This window comes from Canis lupus, chromosome 6 (assembly GCF_048164855.1).
Source record: "Canis lupus baileyi chromosome 6, mCanLup2.hap1, whole genome shotgun sequence".
Taxonomy (NCBI): domain Eukaryota; kingdom Metazoa; phylum Chordata; class Mammalia; order Carnivora; family Canidae; genus Canis; species Canis lupus.
The window spans coordinates 24513325-24527960 of NC_132843.1; the positions used below are offsets into that span (position 1 = coordinate 24513325).

At 40.1% G+C, this 14636-nt stretch overlaps 1 long non-coding RNA gene across 1 annotated transcript; it reads left to right on the top strand.

The window, feature by feature from the left end:
• Positions 1 to 4719: 4719 nt before the first annotated feature.
• LOC140634672 (uncharacterized) lies at positions 4720 to 14210 on the top strand. The gene is made up of 3 exons (XR_012032068.1): positions 4720 to 4825; positions 5026 to 5097; positions 13392 to 14210. It is a non-coding gene; the product is annotated as an uncharacterized lncRNA (long non-coding RNA).
• The last annotated feature ends 426 nt before the right edge of the window (positions 14211 to 14636 follow it).

A 14636-nucleotide genomic window follows, 5' to 3' on the forward strand; every position in this document is an offset into this window, starting at 1 on the left:
GATGTGATATCAAAAAAGAATATAAAAAATTATCTGAAATGGCTACACAAATGCCATCCTTTTTCTAACTATAGGTCTGTGTGAGTCTGGGTTTTCTTTCTTTCTTTCTTTCTTTCTTTCTTTCTTTCTTTCTTTATTTATTTATTTATTTATTTTTTTATTTATGATAGTCACAGAGAGAGAGAGAGAGAGAGAGAGGCAGAGACATAGGCAGAGGGAGAAGCAGGCTCCATGCACCGGGAGCCTGATGTGGGATTCGATCCCGGGTCTCCAGGACCTCACCCTGGGCCAAAGGCAGGCGCCAAACCGCTGCGCCACCCAGGGATCCCCCCTATAAAAATATTTTTAAAATGCCAGATGGCTCCCTAATCTTTGTTTTGGACAATATAGCTACTTTTCATAAACTTGTGATTTATTTTAACACAGGTTTGTCATTTTCAAATGAATTAATAAATACATATTTGAAATGTCTGCCTTTTTATTTCTAGTAAGGTAAATATCAATAGGTATGATCCATATAATTAAAATCTCTTTGGAGTACTAAGTATTTCTTAGGAGTGTAAAAGATTCTTGAAACAGAGGTTGTAAGAATCACTAGCATGGATTATAAAACAAACAAACAACAAAACTTTTGGTAAGGTTTTGATTTCTTAATCATACTCTCTTTGGAATATTTCAACAATCTTGGCAAAATGCCACATTTGAGCACGAAAGGACAAAGTTAAAATTTCAGGTGGAATGTCATGGGGGATTCTTGTGGGGGATGGAGATTGTTAATGGACTTCCTGAAGAACCACAGGAAGTGACTCTCCCTTATAACCAAGTCCCTCTGGTAAGCTCCCCAGGGCATTTATTCTCTGAAGGCCAAAATACTTCTAACACTGGAGCATAAGGTACTTTGATTTTGTGATACCCCAGGATGTAAAAAATAATCTCAAGGGACGATTATAAAAAAAAACCTGTCCAATAATTGTAATTTGCTTTAATTTTAAAGCCTTATAAATATTGTCTTATGATTGCTTTTTAGAGATATGTGTATGTATGTGTGTATATATGTATGCATGTGTATCTGTGTGTATATATATGTGTGTGTGTGTGTACACGTGTAGTGGGTTTGTACTAAACCTGGTATCTAGTATTTACTAGCTGAGGAATATAAACATTAAAACATTAAAAGGCATCCTATGGATATGGGGACAATGTTTGTGATGTGAACTAATATAACCATTATTGAAGCACACCTGTTAAACTTTTCCTTCAATTCTAGCCACTTTATTCTTTTGTTTTTCCTCTTCCTTTCCAGCAAGGTTCTAGCTCAGTACCCTCATTGTAATTGACTCCCCCAGGCTCTGTCCATTTTTATTAAGCACCAAAATGTCAGCTAGTTAGCCAAAAGATGTTGCTGAACTCTGCACGGTGCATTGCACACACTCATATTTAAAGGTATACATGAGCAGGGGAGGCCTTCTGCCGAGCCAGGAGCAGGTCACAAGGATATGGGAAGCCTCCCCTCCCGTCATTCCCTGCATGCCAGAATTTCCACTTAGAACAAAATCCAATTAATTTAAGACTGAAAACATGGGGGAAATCCAAATACCTCCATTGTTGTACCTTACTGTGAAGGGAGAAATCCAGGATCTGTTCAGTAGGAAGAACTTCTCCTCTGGAAGGAGAAGCTAGCAGAGGCCTTCCTGTGGAAAAGGAGAGCTGAAGGGTGCAGGTACCAGAGATGCCAACATTAGTTTCCCCAGGAGTCCTCGTGGCATGTAGTGACAAGCTCATGAGGGTTGGTGCCAGCTAGACCTGAGTTTGAATCCCTGTTCCCCCACTCAGTGACCAACCATGTGACTTGAGGCTATCTACTTAATCTCATGGAGCATCAGCCTCCTGAAGTGGTAAATGAGAACAACCGTATCTACCTTACAGGGCTGAGTGAAGATTCACTGAGGGCAAGCCTGTTACATGCCCGGGACACAGTAGGTGTTCCATAAATGTCTATTTTCTGTTTTTGAAGTTTTCACACACATTTTGATATTCACTACCTTTTGATGGGCAAACGAACCCATTTTTTCAGGGAACAACTCTAAGTATTTTAACTTCTACCCCATGTCCTAATGAGTTCACCTGGCTTAAAACTTTTCAGAGTGTCTCACACAGACCAGTATTAAAAGCTTTCTTTAAAAAAAATGCAAAGAATAGGGTGTTCATTCTATTCTCTCAGTCTCCATGGTCAGTTGTGTCTTCCAGAAATTCCAAGAAGTTAGTGAGGCCCGACCTTCCTCTTTTTCTTCTTTTCTTTCTGTAAAGCACGCCAACAATCTTTAATCATGCTGTGATTTTTCTAAATGCCACCCAGGTTAGCTCCTGAAATAGTTTCAAAGAAAGATTTAACTCACAGACACACAAGTAGCTGATGTGCATTTTCCAGAAAGTACTCAGAAACATCTTTTTTTGTAGTATATTTGTCAGTTTTCTCCCTTTATTTTCATATTCATTTCTACAGAGAAGCATTCATAACCTTTGTTATAAATTTTAATAATACCACAGACGCAGTTACAGTTTTGCATCTGTATATATGCTTACTTCTTGTTGGGGTGATAGACATGCAAAACAATTTATAGCATTTTTTTTCCTTTTAAAAATAAGAAAAGTGGATATGTAAAGTGGACAGAGTTGATCTATTAGCTGTTTCCCAGGCCACCTAGTTTTTAACTGATAAAAACTAATTTGATCAGTAGAATTTACTGTTCAGAATGAGAAGCTTTGGAAAGGGAGATTAGTATAGAGAAAATGGGCTAAAAGGGGTTAGAACCAAGTGTTCTCTGTATTAATAGAGAACATGCTGTTTACCTGTCTTATATAGGCTGGAAATTAGCCATCCATCACTCTGAATATGAGAACAGTGAAGAAGTTAGAGTCTGGGACTTATGCAAAGGGATATAGCCAAGACACAAACAACCAACAACTAACAGCCCAAAAGTCTGGAGGGAAGGATCTCATCAGAGATATGAGTAGACCTTGGAGACGCAAAGCTCACATCAAATGCTTTGTTTGAGGCAAACATTTCTCTGACCTACCTACTTTGGCTTGGGAATGACAATCCTTGGAGTGACCATGAAGGAACACAAGACCATAGGTCAAAGGCACAATCTTGGAATGAGTAAAATGATAAACTGAACTTCAAAAAAATGTAATAATGTCAGAGATGGACAGGAAGCAAAAAAATGGCAAAAGCACCATTTAAAGGAGCTACTTTTAAATGGTGTTCTTCCTCTTGATGGCACACAAAGCAGGATCCTCTTACTTGATGAAGTGTTACTACCAACAGGAAACTAGTGTTGACACCCAGGGATTGCTTGTCCGTTTCATGTTACTTACCTCTCCTGTACTGAGCAATGATCAGATGAAAAGGTTGGAGCTCCTTTTTTGGAGTGAACTGAAGCGTGTGATGTGTGATAAGCCAAAACCATCAGTGGCATTCGGTGATGAGGGCACAATCAACAGGACCTGGTGCCCGATGTGGTCTGCCTTCTTGCATTTCCTTCCACCTTACATTTCTGTTTTAGAGATTTGCTTTCATTCTTTTTAAATCTCCAGTGCATGCAGTGGAAATCCTCCTTAAGCATTCCTCTCTCTATTTTGTTTTTTGATTTTTGTTTTTTGTTTTCCCCCGATAGATCGCATGCTTCCTTCACCCTGTGAGAAATCGCCCTGGCAGCTTGCTTAAAGCGCAGTGGGAATGTCTTGTGCTATTTGTCGAACTTTATACAAGGGTTCTCCTTCATCATGCCCAATGTGCCATTTGCAAAATCCACGGCCAATAGCCGTTCGTCACTCTGCATCGCCGTAGCACTGCGCCACTTTATTTCTTCTCTTCCAGGCAAGTGAAAATGATGATCTGACTGAGATCGCAATCACTGCTTGATCAGTACCTGGCCTCCTGCAAAGGTCCGTGCAAGCACACAGGCTTTTTGTAAGGCGCCACTGAGCAGAGAGCAGATGGAGCGCCCCCCGCCCCCTCACCTGGTGGCCCCTGAGAAACTTCATAACTTGGTATTGTTCAGGGAGTTAGTCAAGCGAGGAGAGTGGAATTGTACCTGTTGTTCCTCAAGGTAGAGGATCTGCTAAGCTGCTGCAGAGACTGTCAGGCATTCATAGCTCTTTCTACGTATAAAGAGCTCATGGTTAGGTGAATACAAACCTTGAGTGAGAGCTCTGTAACTTCCTGTGTTTGTCTGAAATCATGCACAAAATAAGCCAGGTTGCAAAACAGAACTCAACCAATGTATTCCTCTTTTACAGTGGCATTCTTTTAATGCTATCCCCCCCCCCCCCCCCCCACCGGGGAAAGATGTCCTGGAACCAGATCACAAACACACAGAGCTGAAAACTTGAAAGTAAACTTTCATAAATGCCAGAGTTTCAGAAATGATCACGTAAAGGTTTCCTTTTTCTCCCCCCGCCCCCTTTTTTTTGTTAAAACATTGGTTGTAATTTCTACTAGGTGTCACAACCCAGTGAACCATTAAAAGTGAACCGGCTCACTGAACCGAACTGAACTGAACAGATGGAATTCCACCCTTGCCGTGCTTGAAAGACTTCGTGAACAATACAAAGTCTTCTTTTAAGTCCCCTCCTTGCAGTTGCTTACCTCACTAATGCAAACACGTGGGGGGCTCTCAGGCTAGAACTTGGCCCCCCAGCTCTTTGTTCGGTTGTGTGGTGCTGTTGTTCAAGCAGAAGGGAAGGCACTTCATTTGAAATCCTCAGCACCTCCTGCCCCCATTTTCTAAGTCCTGGGGTTATTTTCCATTTGCTCCCAAAAGTATGTTGGTCGTAGGATGTTTTGTTCTCCTTCCATTTTGCCCTGACTTGTAACTTGGTCTAATCTGCCCGGATACAGATTTACTCCAAAATATTTCTTGAAATATCTCTTTTTTTTTCTAACTAGGCCTGAGCAACACGGACTACTGTTATTCTTTTTATCTGTCTCCAGTTTATTATTTCAGTTTTCTTTCTTTTCAGAAAATGCAGATGAATGCCGGACCACAACAGAAACAATTTCAGACCTTTCTGGATTCCTAAAATCCTCATGAGGTAGGGAAAGTGAACTGATAAACAGAGTTATAGACATGTATTATTTACTTGTGTATTGAGGTGCTAAAGATAGTCTTAGAGGGCCAGGAGATCCAAGGGCTGTTAGTGGTTAATTCACTAGGCATTGCTCAATCAATCAATTAATTATATATTTATGAGGGCTAACTAGGCCCAGGCATTACACTGAATACTGTGTGAGATCTAAAATGGAGTGGAATTCAGGTCTCTGCTTATCAAATAGACTGTAATTTAGAAGAGATAAGTTTGGCAGAAACAATTATGCATTTGAGAATTTACACCATTCAAGCAGTTTCTTGATTTCTGTATTCCCTCCTGCTCTCCTTCCTCTTTTGACTCATGACTGGTGCCATAGTCTGTTGACATGTGGTCAGCACATCAATATCTTCAGTTTTGGGGTTAGATATGCTTATTTTCAAGGCTTATGTTTTGTAAAGCTTCAAACTGATTCTGCGTCTTTGAAAATCAGGCTATTTCTTCAAAGCATGTTCTAACAGGGTTTGAGAGACAATGGACCAGAGGGAAGGCCAGAGGTCCAGGACTAGGAGTTTGGTTAGGCACAAAAGGTACTGGCAGGTGGATCATTGATTAATTCCAGAGAGGTCAGCTGAGGGAGAGATTAGTAAGTAAGGGGACCAGAATCCAGGGAGACCAGCATTAGGGATGAGATACTGAGGTTAGGATTCCGGAACACTCAAGGTCAGGGGGTGAAAAAGAAGTTTTTGGCAACATGAGGTCATGAGTCCAGGTCAAAACTCCTCAACAACAAGAGATCAAGAGCTGTATAAAAGGTCTGAATACGAGGCATAGGATGTAAACAAAAAGCATGAATTTGATACTGAGTGACCCCGCGGTCTCAGCACTTCGATGTGGCTCTTGAACTCCAGCTGGAGCTGATTTCAGGGGAGGCATGTCTGTCAGAGTCCACAAGCAGACAGTTTTTTGATTAGGTGAAGGACAGGACAAAGAATTAAGTGTTTTGTGAGAGCATGAAAATATAATATTTGGAAGCTGCCTGTGAACTTGTGGATTTCTGAGTTTACATATTCCATACGGAGCAAATCTGCCATTTAATTTTTAGGCAGTAAAACACAGCACTGAAGTTCTGTCTAACATTGTAGATAGGAGTTCAAGTCCATGTCACACTACTTATTAGCTATCTGCACTTGCATAAGGTACTTAACCTCTCAAAGACAGGGTTTCTTCAAGTGTAAAATGAAAATGACACCTATCTAAGAGTGCAAAAATATCCTAACGTAAAAATAATAGAAAATTATTAGTTGTAGACATTATTATTATCATAGTCCTCATTATTATAAACCTGAATTTTTTATTCAGGGATTTTATCCCTTTCCCTTTCAGAATCCAAGTGTTACATTCTAGAAAATTAATAGTTTGGCTATTCTCATTGATTTTTTTTTAACCCAGTGACTCAATATTCTTTCAAAAAGTCTTTGTTTATTTTTTTTATTAGTCCTGATAAGCAGCAATAACATAAGCTTATGAGGAAATATAGTGTAACACTCCACCCGCACACCCCTCCCCGCTCCCACCAATGTTTCCAAGCTTCTATCCAGGGAAGCCCATCTAGTAGCATGGATTGAAAAACCAGGGGGACTGAAAGCCTAAGAAGAGCAAATGTAAATCCTTCTCTATCTTGTTCTCACAAGGCAAACATTTTATATGGTCACCACCCAAAACCACCCAAAAATGAGTTCCTCTGTGATTCTTTGGAAATCTAGTTAATAAGGTTTTCTTTTGTGTGTGGTCAGTACTTAAACCAAATGGATACTGGAATAGTTCAGAATGTGTTTTAATTTAAATCCTGTTTTAACTACTCCCTGTGAATTGCTATGGGGTGGGGGGGGAGGGGTGGAAACAGCTATAAATGGAAGACTCCTGAGGCAGAAACTGATGGATGCCTTTACCAAGGAAAAAATCAGTTTTCTTCCTTTCTTCACATTGAACTTCCATAACACTTTGTTTAAAATATTAAAATAGCATCAAATAAAGGGCAAGACCCTTGCTTTCTAAGCTAGATCCTGGCCTGTATTACCATTGGCTCTTGAGAAATGTTTTTGAATGGAATATTCTCTTTTTTCATGATGCCTGCTTGCATTCCCATTCTTCCCATTCTTGCTACTTACTCCCTCCCATTGCCTTATCTTCCATAGTCTTATTCACATCCATTTCTGAACCTTAACTTGTTTGTGTTGCCTACATGTTGGTGTCACACAGAGTGTGGGATACTTTTGGATGCTGGGAGCAAGGAGGCTGCTGTCCTAAAAGCTACCATCAGTCCGTGGTTTGTTTCACAATAAAAATTCACTCATTCATAGATTAAGGGTATCTCAGAATTTTATGCTTTCACTTGGGGAACAAACTAGTCACTTGAACTTTCTCTCAGTGCTTGATAAGAAGTTGGCAATATCTTTGCAGTTGTGGATTCTCCCCACCCCGAGGGCTTTGGGCAGGAGGGAGAATAGTCCTATGTCCACATGTAGATTCTGTGAAGCCATCAAAAGGCCTGAGAGTGGATGGACGGACAGCTGGGAAGGAGGGAGCCAACTGTGTTATGCTCAAGCCATACTCGACTACTCATAGTTCCTTGCCTCATACACCTTATAGATTTCCAGGGTCTTAGCCTCACGCTCCTGCCTCTGGAACGCCTATCTCCAATCCCTCATTTGGTTTCTTCCAGTTCATATGTTGTCTCCTTTGCAACACTTCCTCACACACTCTTTTGTTCCAGCCCCAAACAAGTGTCCCTGCACATTTTTCTCTACTTCCATAGCAATTATTTATGAATCTCTCTCCTCCATTCATCCGTGACCTTCTTCACAAGAGGTTCCATCTAATCTTATTCATCTTTGGAAGGCAGAGTAAGTGAGTGGTTAAGAATATGGACTCGAGTTAGAAGGTTTGGGTCAAGCTTTTGTTTCCTGCCCCTGCTAGCTGTGGGATCTTAGGAAAAGATGTTTGACCACTCTGAGCCTTAGTTTCACCATCTGGAAAATGGCTGTTTGTTACCCCAGAGGGTTGGCTTTGACTAAAAGAAGAACCCATAGAAAGCAGTTAGCATGAAATAAGCCCTCAATAACTATGAGCTCTGATTGATCACATTGTTTAGCTTTAGTGCCTAACACTGTCTGCCTCATAGCAGGGCCTCAGTACCTGTTTTGTTTTACTTAGCTCATGTCATCATTAAACCATGTGGTTAAAAAATAATAATAATAATAAAAAAAATATATATATGGCTTCAAGAGTCAGCTTAAACATTTCTTTCACTACAGGTTAAGGAGTCAGGATAGAGTCTTTCCTTGAAAGACGGTAGAAATAAAACAGAAACTAAACCACTAAAACCTGAGTTCATAACATTGTGAAGAATATTGCCAAGATAAAAGTTTGGGGACTGACAGATTCTTAGTTCCAACTTTTGATCGCTTCTCATTTACTATGTGAATATAGAAATATCTTCGGATTTTTTTTTTTTTTTTGCAGCTCAGTTTCAATATCCACAAAACAGATATTGTAGTGCTAGCTTGCCTTCCCCAGATGTAAAGAAAACAGAGCACAACGATACTCAACCAATTTTATTACAAGCCCCCTCCTGCTCTTACAGCAGGGAAACTGAGATACAAGTCTGGGGACTTGATCAAGGTCGCAGTCAGTGGCAGAACCAAATTAAAATTCATGTTCCCAGAGTCCTTTCCGTGCCATTGCTTCACCTACTGACCCATGGTGCTCTACCAAGAAGTACTTCTGATTAAGTGAACTTTCAGGTTTCAATAACACAAAACCTTGGCAAGGACTTTAGGTAACAACCTCCTATCATATACTCCAGTCACTTTTTGGCAAGAACCAGCTGTCTCCTATATATGTTGACTTAATTGCCTTCTACAGGCTGACAGTGACGAAAGGGGTGCACTTACAATGTTGAACCAAGAGTACAAGAGTTTAATAAAGTCTCTATTTGAAAACTAAAAAAGGGCAAATAAAAATGGGAACAGATGCCTTCCTTGCAGACAGTATAGTCCATTAGCAGGGACCATGCCTTTTTGGGTTCACTATTGTGCTTTCAGAGCCAAGCACAGTCCTTATATATTATGCTTTTTCAATTAATATTGAATGAATGAATGAATGAATGAATGAGTCTGTGGAAGCTGCAGAGTTTCAAGTGTCATTGAATAGCCTCCCATTCTTAGGCGATCTTCTCCTAAGACGAAAATGCTGGATATTTTCCTTTACTTCATGTTTTAAAAAAAGTTTTGAGAAAGATTACACCTATAGGATAGATACTGCACGCCAAAGTGAGATGCTGGATCAAAATGCGCATATTTTACAGCAAAAGGTTATTTTAAAGCTGGTTTCACAAATTTGGAGTTTGACACTAGGGGAACACTGACCCAAATGGAGGATGTAAAAAGGTTGAGAAAGGCAAGCGGAAAGCATTTGAGGACCATTTCACGGGGAAAGCTGCAGTGAGACCGTCCTTTTTCCCTAAGGGAGGAGGGCTGGAGACACACCTGCTCTCTGTCACACGGAAGGGAGAACTTCACCAATTGTTCAGAGAGCTTCTTATTCCTCCTCTGGGTTTGAGCCCAGGGTAAACGGAGTCCTGACTGCAGCCCAGGAAATTGAAGAGCAGAGGAGGTGTATTGGAGAGCTGGTTTGACAGCTACACAGAGGTGAGTCACTGCTGCATCCGGAGAGTAACTACTCTCTTCTTGCGGGTTCAGAGAGGCAAAACCCCAGGTACCAGCGAGGGAGCTGATATAGGAATGGCCTCAAGCTATTTTCTGTCCTGGCAGAGAAGCTGGCCTAGAAGAGGCAATGGGACTCCAGCAGAGAAAAATCTCCATAGAATGGGCTTTCTAAGTACCAGAGGCTGAGGGGGGAGACAGGGCAGTGAAAGGAGGAGCACAAGCTAGAGATACAGCTGGAGAGGGCTGGCCCTCTGAATTTAGCTACTAAAACCTCTGCGAGAGAAAGAGCACACAAAAAAATCTTCCCTGCCCATGTAGCAGAAAGTCAGCTTAGAACAATAGCAATTTGTATGAAAAAAATTCCCGGTCTGTCTTTCTGCTTCTAGATAGCTCCCTGGGTTTCAAACCAGGAAGGGTTAAAGATCATAGCAAATGAGTAGGGTAGAAGAGTTAGGACAGAGAAGATGAGTGTCCTGCCTCCCAGGTGGCAGGCAGTTTTCCTCAAACTGGCCTAGCTGGTGGAGAGGAAAGGTTTTAACTCTAAGCCAAGTTCAACATTTTAATAATTGCTGGCAATGGGCATATGATTATTGATTAGGTAATTTTGAGCCAGTAAACAATAACACACAAGTAAAGGAACCTGTTGAAAGGGTTTTTTAATGGCAGGGGAAAACCTTCCCTACTGAGTACATTTTAAAGGAGGAGGAGACACCAAAATAAAGTTACATTTTGAGTGTATCTCATAAACTGAGCTTGGCCAAAGTAGAAGATAGATGTCTCTTCATGTCATAGTGCACATTCTTTTGTAAACTTGGACAGAACTCTCATATTAAAAACGCACAATTTTGGTCACTTTGAGAACAACTTCTGTGTGGCATCTTTGTGTACTCAAGGGTGCACTGCCTCCTTTTAGGCGGTACAGATCTGAGGAGACCATGGGTCACCAACTTTGTTCTTTGGAAGCCAGATTAGTATGAACATGTCAGTCTGGCTAGAAGAAAGGGCTTGGAAGAGACTTAAAATTATTTGGTTTTATCCTTCTGATATCTGCATTGACTCCGTTATACACTGAAGAAAAAAAAGTCGATTCTCTGCTCACCTGCCATCCTTAGTTCATATTTTAGAGCTACCCTAATCTGGGCCAGTGTTTACCAGCTGGTGAAATGCACTTCCTACAATGTGGTTCATCTACCTGTCTTCTCTCAAAGCCATTTCTACCCTTACATCTTTCCCAGTGGCCTATCAGACTTAAAGAGTTGGCCTTGGAAATGGGGATACAACTATCTTGGTGGAAGAAAGAAGAAAATGAGAGAGGAGAGCTAATGACTGGTACATTGTTGCCATGGAAATGAAGGGGCACGGAGAGAGCGGAGGTGATGTTTACTGAGCAACTATCCAATGCCACATACCACCAGAGTGCTTTCACATGACTAATCGAACTTTCCGTGAACAATAGCTCTTCTAAAATTAGTGTTCCTACACCCTTTGTGTAGAAGAGGAAATGAGAGAAGGGACTTGCCTGGCATCATGAATTCAGGCCAGTCAGTTTCCAAAATCCCTGATCTTTCTGCAATTCCATACAGCTTCCTTTGAAACTATGTTTTAAATACATTTTGAAGCTTGCTTGTGACTTCTCTTATTCTTTTTAATCTCCAGAATCTAATCCCATATCAAAGCTGATAGTATTTTTAAATAAGGAAATTGTTTTTGATTTCCATTACTACATTTTTATGAGACTACATTGACTTCTGTTATTAGAATTGAATTTCAGGATAGCAAATGTCATACATTCTTAGCACTGTATACCTTTCCATTATAGTGCACAACAGTTGATTCCAATCAACTTTTTTTAAACTCATTCCACATTTTCCAATATTTTTATACTTCTATTACCATTCACAAATATTCTCAGAAGTGTGTTCCAATCTGGTGATATTATAACTTTCCCCTAGGGGTTTATTAGCTTCCATGTTACAGTATTCATTTCACCTACTTTCATTTCCTTGGACTAAGTCCAGAATAGCCCCTGGTCCTGTTGATTACTTCACAAGCTGTGTGAGGGAACATTTTTGTAATGCACTCAGAGACAAGCATCCATCTGACTCCATTCCTGTGATCTATCAGTCATTGTCAGGGTATTGAAATTGCATCACGTTGACTACTTTTATTTTTCTAATGCCTTCACCTTTTTTTTTCTGTTCATTGCCTAGCTTTCTGTTATTGAAAAACATAACTCTTCACATTAATATTTATTTTTATGAATTTGATTCTTTTTCAGAAAAGTGGTCTATGTGGCTTGGCTTTTTTTTTTTTTTTTTTTAAAGCCAAGTAGATAAGGAGTCCCAATTTGAGCTCATGTTGCATTTACCAAGATTTTGACCTGCCTCTGGAGATAGAGCTCCTAGGAGTCAGGCTATTGCCCTCTCGGATCAAGTGACCTCTTTAGGAGGTTCAAAGGAAAAAGGTAAACTTCAAGTTGGAGGGGAGATTCTAAGTACGGCATGGTGCTTGTCAAGTGGAAGGTCCAGGAAGCTAATTTAGTCCTTAGGCTGAGGCACGTGAAAGAAACAAGCCAAGTAAAAATAAAATGAGCAATTTCTCTACCTCTGAGGGATAATAAGAGCACAAGGTACAAGTGGCATTGGTATCAGTGGTGAGGTGTGGATGGCTTTATGCTGTCCTGGAAGTAGCAGTGCTGGAGACAGTAGTACAGGTGGGGGTTGGCAGTGGTAGCACTGATAATGGTATGTCCATGGTGTGTTTCTGGAGCTCTTGAAATCGGATATTGGAAGCATTTCTGTATACATAGGCATCGACGATGACAGAGTTTCTGATGGGCAGCAGTGAACACTGTGGAGATGATGCTTTGGGAAAGGGACGGGACTGGACATCCTGTTAGCCCAATAGAACATTACTCAGTGATTTCCAGAATCATTTGAGGAGGTAGGTTCGAGTTCCCACAAAGTAGGTTTGTGATAAAGTCAGAGAAATACCATTTTGTAGCTTTGGGGACCATTTTCTTAGCTCCAGGCTGACATGGCCCAAGGAAACACAAGAAGTAATCAGGAAAAGAAGGACCTGAACTACAGCTGACACAGTGTGTCCTGTGCTGTCTCATTCCCCACAACACTGCCACGGATACTACTACTGCCCCCATTTTGCAGATGATGGAATTGAGGTGCCGAGAAACTGAGTAATGTGCCCAAGGTGTCATGACTCCTAAATGCTGAAGAAACTCCAGAAGACTAGTCCTAGAGGACATGCTGTGAGTCATCTTCTAACACTGTGCAACCTCATTACTTTAGTCTCAAGATTTAAGTAAAATCTTAAAGATGAGCTTTGGAAGAAATTTTTTGAAGCTGGTAAAATTCCGTTAAGAAAAACCACTGACTACATTAGCTCAAGATTGGAAAAGGAATATTAAACTTACTTAAAAAAGAAATATTGCTTTTAATAACTAAAATATCTTTATGATAAAATAAAACTCCTCTTCCAGATTTTCCCAATTCCCTATTTCAATTATCTTGCATTTATTCTTGCATTTCTCTTACATTTTTCTTTCCATTACAGTTGCCATCGCCCTAGACCAGACCGTCATCATGCCTGGACAATTACGATGGTGCCCCAAGGAGATGCCCTGACTCTTGTCTGTCATTTAATATATTGCATTAGACAAATGTTACTAAAAAAAGCAATCACTTGTAACCTGTTCACAACATTTATTGGCTCTAAATATCTATAAAATAAATCCTGTACTCTTTAGCCTGGAGTACAAGGCTATTCATGTATACATACATTCATATGTCTTCCCCATATGTGTCCTTATCTGCAAATATTCCCCCCCTACAAACACTTTACTCTCCCCACACTCATGGCTCCTAAACATACGTTTCTCCTGCTTTCATGACAGCAAATGACACTAGTTCTCCAAGACCTTGTTCAAGTCTCACATCTTTAATAAAATTCCTGTTTCCTGGCATACATGATATCTTTGTGTGAATTATAAAAAGGCCCATCCTATCTGGTCTGAAGTAAGCTGTATCTGGAGAGAGGGCTTGAGTGGAAGTAGGGTTGAATTTCAACTACCCCACTCCCACCCCACCAGGGTTTTTTGTGCAGGACACGTATGTTCTTCAGCCAGTGGCAGCCCTGGTCACTGCAACCCCAGGAAGCACTCACACTACCTCTAATTCCTAGTGCAATGATTGCCTCTATAATTCATTAGGCAATTAATCATGTATTGCTCGGTGACATCCCTTCAATTTGATTTTTAAAAATTTTTATCAATATTTTTCATTTTTAATGTATTACTGTCTTAACGTCTTGGAATGTTCCCTCTGGAGGACACGGGTAACATATTATACTTCTTTGTAGGTCTCAGAATGCACAACACAGTATTTTGCATTGTAGGAACTCAAACAAGATGTTCGTTGATTTTATTTGAATTGTTTTTAGCAAATAAACATAACTAATTACAAATGAAGCATGAATTTGTTGGAATTAATGATCAACAATTGACTGTCCATTGTTAGCTAGAAAAGATAACGTTTCCACCAACACACACAAACACACACAAATATATAGACAGACTCATACACACGCACACACACATGCACAATTTTAGTGTGATTATGCTTTACCATTATTATTATTATTATTATTATTATTATATATCTTTCAGATTTTGGTATATTGTACTATCCACAACTACAAGTGGAGAGAATTTTCTTGCACTTTGATTTACATTGAATGCTATATAGCTCTTCATTAAAGCTGGGCTTCTCAATGTAATTATTTAGCCAACAACTATTTATA